The sequence below is a fragment of the Gobio gobio genome (genome assembly GCF_949357685.1).
Source record: "Gobio gobio genome assembly, chromosome: 6".
In the NCBI taxonomy this organism is placed as follows: Eukaryota; Metazoa; Chordata; class Actinopteri; order Cypriniformes; family Gobionidae; genus Gobio; species Gobio gobio.
This window is the reverse complement of record NC_137102.1, coordinates 38,754,518-38,761,305: the sequence shown is the minus strand read 5'-3', so window position 1 is coordinate 38,761,305 and position 6,788 is coordinate 38,754,518. Positions and strand designations below refer to the sequence as shown.

The 6,788-nt window shown below is 36.5% G+C and overlaps 1 protein-coding gene across 3 annotated transcripts in view; it reads left to right on the top strand.

Annotated features, from left to right (window-relative positions):
* The first annotated feature begins 344 nt into the window (after positions 1-344).
* Positions 345-6,788, top strand: part of dab1b (DAB adaptor protein 1b) — a 50,379-nt gene continuing 43,935 nt past the window's right edge. For all 3 annotated transcript variants that reach the window (XM_079819549.1, XM_079819548.1, XM_079819547.1), the window contains exon 1: positions 345-660. The gene's annotated coding sequence lies outside the window, so the exon portion shown is untranslated. The remainder of the gene's footprint in view (positions 661-6,788) is intronic.

The window sequence follows — 6,788 nt, the reverse complement described above, 5'->3', positions numbered from 1 at the left end:
TAGGCATCTGATCCAGTCTTTAATAGTGTACTTAAAATATTATTAACAACTGCCAACTAAAGCCAGCCAGCCAGAGAGTGACGCTTCACTGACTACTGTCTGCATCACTCCAGCCAATTTTAGGTTGGAAAACAAACTAAACATCATCCTTACAGTTCATGTTGTGTTACTACATTACACACGCATACGTGTTTTGAAAGAAAACGAACTGTGAAAAGCACTATACAAATAAAACGAGTGGGCATCTGTTATAGGCTATGCATGTAAGGGTGGGCTTCTGATTCCCCATTTCCCCTTAATCCTCTCTCCCATCCCCCTTCACTTATCTCCGCATTATCCTCTGTGCATTTGAATTATTTTGTCACGGGGGTCTCTCTCCTCCCGCCCCATCGCCTCATTTCTCTTCATAGCTGATTATTCTGGCTGAGAAGAAACATTTTATTTCTGTCTAGCGTCATTGCGATCATTGGTGTCGAGGGCAACGTTTGATCGGAGAGGCTGAAACTGCTGGCACCTGTTCAGTCTGCATTCGATCACATGCAGATGTGCTGAACGCAAAAACTGGATTTAACTCATGATTTGACCACGGGAGCTGATATACACCGATAATGGTTGTAATAAAAGCGACGCATTGGAAGTAATCGTGACGTTTGGCAATAGGTGAGTAATGTTTGCCGTTACAGGTGCGCCGCGTTTTTATCAAATTAAAAATGTATCGGCGGCAAGATTACAGGCATTAACTTTTAAAAATGTAACTCTTTATTTAGGTAAAGTGCATATATGTTCGCGTCGTTCTGTTGACAATTACATTTAAAGCGACTAAGCGAGTCGTTTTTTAATACGACCGGATTTCTCTGAAACATTTTTTTCGACGACGAGTAGGGATAAAAACGCGTCGTGTCTATCAGCTGTGTGAATTAATTAGAATTCTATGGTTTCTTTTCTTTGAATTGCTTGAAACATTGCATAACTTTCGATTTTAGTCAAGTAAATTATTAAAGTAGCCTATGTGCATTTATTAGTAGCTAGTGTGTGCACGGCGATAAAATACTGTCCACATTCCGTTTTTGTATAGTTATGAAACTATTAACGTTTAACTTGTGTTATATCGCTGAATGTGACCCATACACTAATGTTACATTTTGTGCATTACATAGCCTATGGAGGATATTTGGGGGGAATTCAAACTTCAGATGATGTGTGATCCTTGGTCTGTCATATCATAAATCAGTCAATCTGTACAGGATTGGTGATTCGGTGTGGTCAAGGCAGAGACTGCCACAACCTAAATCTCCATATAAATAATTAAACTATTGTGTGAAGACTTGCTGTTGAACTCAATGAAGAAAAAAAAAAGTTTGATGCTTATTTTACACATTACAATTTATGTAGCCTATGATGACCTTAGAGAGCCAAATTTGGACATTTTATGCCATTTAGAAATCCCAGTTTATGTTTTTTAAGTTCTGAAAAAGAAGACATTTCTGGGAGAAAAGATGACATATGTTCACCCTACCTTACAGTACGCCAGATGTTGTAATTCCCAGTGAGGAGAAAAGCATGAATATATAAAGGCTCTGGACAAAACAGCAGTATGTCACCATATGTTTAAAAATTTTGAGAAGTTTGAGGAGCAAGCCAAGACCTTTCACCAATTGAACATCAGCTTTCTTCAGGGGAAGTCTCCCTGTAAAGTTGCATTTTAGTTCATCTATTTTTTAAGTACATATTTTTACACTTACACATATTTTTAACTTAATTCTTGCATTTAATGTGTACTGTTTAACATATATAAAAAAATTAAACAATTATCGCAAAAATGTTTCTTCAATTTATGTGACTAGTATTACCTTTACTTCAAGTTCATTTTATGAAGTATACTTAAGTAGAGTTCAAGACAAGTATATTTTGTAAGTATACTTTATGTAGTAGGCCTACACTGTGTGTGTGTGAGTGTGTGTGTGTGTGTGTGTGTGTGTGTGTGTGTGTGTGTGTGTGTGTGTGTGTGTGTGTGTGTGTGTGTCAACCATATTTTGGGGTCAAACAAAGTGCTTTCGTCCCAGGGATCCCTTGACACTGTGGGAGCAATGCAAATAGATAATGATGCAATGACTGCATCACAATAGGGTGTGGGTTAGAGTTATATAATAATATTCATAACTAGCTTTGTATAAAAACAAAAGGAGTCTATGGAATGTCCCCATTTATATAGCTCAGTAAAGCATGTATGTGTTCTCTTTTTGATCTCTCACCCATTCACTTGTAAGGGAAGCAGGTCAATTTCGCTCAAAGGGGATTAATATTATAGGGAGTTTTGATATAATCACTGTTTTACGGCTGATCAAATGAATCGTCCAGTGATCAATTGAATAGGCCATAACTATTAATATTATAATATCCAAAGTATTGTGAAAGCACTACAGTAACAAGATTGACACTACAAGACATTAACTTGTAAGCACAAAACACAAGACACTTCTCTTTAAATACGAACAAGACTTTATTTAACTATTTAAGTACAATATTTTAAGAAACGAATCTAACACACACACACACACACACACACACACACACGAGTTGAGAAAGTCTAGAGAGCGAGAGAATACAGCTTTGCGGCACTTAACTTAGAAAACAAGACTCACAACAGTAAAGAAAAGAAACAAAGTAAAAGAAAGAAAATAAATAAATGAGGCTAGGCCGGTTAGAAAAAGTTGGTTTCTTTATGATAGACTAGCCTAGTACTCGTTTTGTCATGAGTTTTTAAACTCTGGTTGACCAGCCCCTAATGAGGTTCTGAACAATTAGACATTGTCTTTAATTTGGAGCGTAACTATGTTTTGCCACCCTGCCTCAAAGCCCAGACTGATGGAGAATGCAGTAGAGTAGGGAACACATGTAGGGAACAATCAGTACTTGCCAGAAAGAGCTGCAACTCTTTTAGTGTTGCTGTCGGCCTCTTGATAGCCTGCCTGACCAGTTTTTCTTTGTCTTTTCATCAGTTTTAGAGGAATGCCATGTTCTTGATTATGTCTAACTTTCTCCACTTGTTGTCTTCACTGTGTACCACTAATGCCTTGAAAATGTTTGTGTAGCCCTTACCTGAGTGACACCTTTAAACAATGAGATCCTGTTGATGCTTCGTAAGCTCTTTGTAGTCCATGATTCACTTCTCATGAGAGAGCCGCAAAATTCACTTCTCTGCTGAAGATTAAGAGATCATTATGAAAAAATATCATGAAATCAAATGCATTTACAAGGCCGGAATAAACACTCCTGCTGCAGCAAAAGTTTGACAAAGCAGCTGAAAAGAAAATATCTGACTCTTTCAATGCAAGTAAATCAACTGAATGTATGTAGGTTCAAAAAATTAAGTAAACACTTAAAATCAAATAATTTAAAAACGTTATATATTTATATAAATTTAAATGCAAAGTTCAATGCTAATTATCAATTCATATAATAATTATATTAATATATATTATATGCATTGTACATAATGATAATTCATATATTATAAATGTAATAAAGTAAAATAAAGATGGGAAATTTTGTCTCTAAATGTTTTTTTCACTAAATTGCTTTATTTTGAAGTGAGAGATACAGGGGGAGCGGCTATTTCATCAGTTTTGGTTTGTGATCTCTAACCCAGAATAAAACCTCCAGAGCAGGTTTGTTACGGTGGTGTGGTGTAGCAGAGACGAGGAGATCCAGGGCTTCCAAAAAGACAGGTTTATTATCATAAACTGAAGACAGCCCACACACACTCAGGGTATAACATAACAACGGACAAGGAGTGCAGGGAGTGAGTTCAATATAAGGAGTGCCTGATGACGAGGACCAGGTGCAGGGAATCCGGGGAGTGCGGGAGAGATGATGAGGAAGTGCAATCAGGTGAGACAGGGAGGATCATGGGAACTGGAGTCCGGGACAGGCGTGGATTGTAACAAGGTTAGCCATGTAGCTAAAAACCAATCCACCTCCTTGAGCTCGAAAATCAGTTTGGTGAGACTGAAACTGGCTTCATGCAACAGGCCTCCAGTGTCAAAGGTTTCTGTTTTTAAACGTGTTTTTGCAGTGTTAAGCATTGTAGCCAATCATATACTTGTCTGTTGAGCACATGAATGCAATTTCCAATCAGAAGCGTTTAAATTTGTCACTACGCTGAAGAATTTCACTCAAAATGCCAGAGTAGACCAATGTAAGCAAGGTATATGTTGTGCATGCTTAGTTATGAAGCTTCATTGATTGTTAATGGGAGTTTTCTGCGAGAGAGTATTTGTCCGTATCAGCATCATATGATTACAATACTATTTGCTTTTGGCGCGACTGAACGTTCATGCTATATTTTCCACATCCACAACCAAAATCAGGAAATCACATCCCTTCTTAAATGTCCTGATATTCCCCAACATCATAATCATTGTGCCAATTAGTTTACAGTAAGCTTTAGGTAACCTGAGTACCTCTCCATGAAAATATCTTGTGTGACATTACCATGTGGAGGAAGTAGAAAAGTAGTTGTTTTGTGAGCATGATTTTAACTTATACTATTTTTATCAGGAGAAGTTTGAGATCTGAAACTTACATCATTGTTTATAGTACAATGACCTCTTATAGGATCAAAGAAAAGTGTACTACTACTACTATTTTCATCATTTGGATGGGTTGGATGTACTGTTGATGCCTCCAGGAACAGGGTTGAGAAACACTATGTCTGTTCTCATTTGCCATTTTGGGATTTCGCCAGTAGGTGCTTTCAAAGCACATGTTCTTAATCTGGAATTACAGTGTAATATAACACTGTCCAAATTCTGAAGAAAATGTGAAAGGCCACAAGGTAGACTCTCTCCAATAGTGAACAACATTATTTAATAGGGCAACAAACATGCATATTGGCAGCATGGCTTCTATTGTCAGGGCAGAACATATTAACATACTAACATAACTCGTGGGAACGTGATGTGTCATGGCCACATTTTTTCGAAAAAAGTCGCAATTACCTTTTTTATTTTTTGTGGTGGAAAAAAGCTTCCATTCCATAGCACCCTGGTATTATCAGAAATGGATATTATTAATACATTTATATTTTATTTTGAAGTAAGAATGACAAAAAAAATATTGTGGCCACGACATATCACTTTCCCACTAATAATAATAATAATAATAATAATAATAATAATAAATGTTCATTTTTATAGTGCCTTCCAAGAACCCAAGGTCGCTTCACAAAGTAGTTCAATAGCACAATCAATTGACAAACAAAGTAACAGACAGTCTGCTTATTATTACAATCAAACAAGCAGACAAGTAGATGGAGACAAAAAATAACTACAGATAATTAACATAAGTTATAGAATCAAAGAAAACATATACAATAAAGTTATCATGTAACATAAAATAATGAGAAAGTGTACGACAGAAGTATAGAGGAACATTTTTTTTCTTTAAGTTTTAAGTCTAATTAATTTCTCATGGCCATGACAAAACTAAGTGAACCAAACGTGTCTCCTCGCTGTCACTGTGAGTTTATTTTCTCGTGTAGGTTCAAAATTGCATACATTTTTGAGTTGTTAGCCATATTTCTATTTAACATTATTGATTAATTTGAACATTGAACTTGATTCATTTGAACTCAATAAATCAGTTATAAAAACAATGGTTGAGTGACTACAGAAATATTTCACCCTTATAGCGTCTGTCTCTATTTTAATTTTCCATGATTCAGCAAAACCTACATGTGGTTTGAAAAATGATGGATGAATGCATTGATGATTCAAACCGTGACAGTTTGAATGAGTCCAAACTGAATTTCAGCCCGTGAGTTTCAGTCAACAAGTCATGGATTAGTTTTGGATCAATTCAGGTTAAGGCAATTCATTTGCAATTCACACCATTATAACCGTCCCAGTTTCTTTGCACTGGACAAGCTACAAGAATTCAAAGGGGGAATCATCTTTTGTGCAAATTCTTAAATTGTACTAATGTTAAAAAGGTCTATTAACAAATATGTTCTTGAACAAACAAGAGTGGTGTTTTTTCTAGCATGTATTCAACTGATGATGAGGTCGATTGTTGTCCTACGCTTGGATGTTTGGTCAATTGCAATGTTTTCACCTACTGAACCAATTGGATGGCTTCATCAACACAAACAGTGTGTTTGTGAACATGTAGAGGTAGCCACAGCCAATGAGCAAAATATTCCTCATAAACAAATACTCTACAAGAGAAACATCAAATACACAAATTAAACTAAATACATTCCTTTTAAGTTCAAAGCAATGCAAACCAACCTTAAACTTACGTTAGAGCAGGAAACCAACAGTTTCTCAAACAGGATTAGCAAAATAGGTTGCAAACAACCATGAGGCAGCATCAAACAGACGCTAACATTTACTCTACTGTTTCCTGTTATATACACTCACCATACAGAGTATACTCTTATCTCCCCTAGAGTCCAGGAAGAACATAGCAACCATAAGTACCATAAATCTTGTGACAGGCAGTGACTGTTACACCATATATCTTTTCCCCTCTATGCTCCAGAAATTGTGAGTTTCTCATTCACTCATTTTGCCACAAAAGGGAAACTAAAAGAGAAGCACAGACAGATATGATGCATAGTGAGCAGAAGACCCTGCAGCGAAACGACATCACGCTGTAGAATGACATGATCTCATTACTACTGAACTGCACCACATTGGTTCAGATTCTCTCTTCATGACTGATACTGGCCTTTCAGCATGGAGTAAAGTGCTGCTTGCATATCACGTTAAGAATACAATTATCAG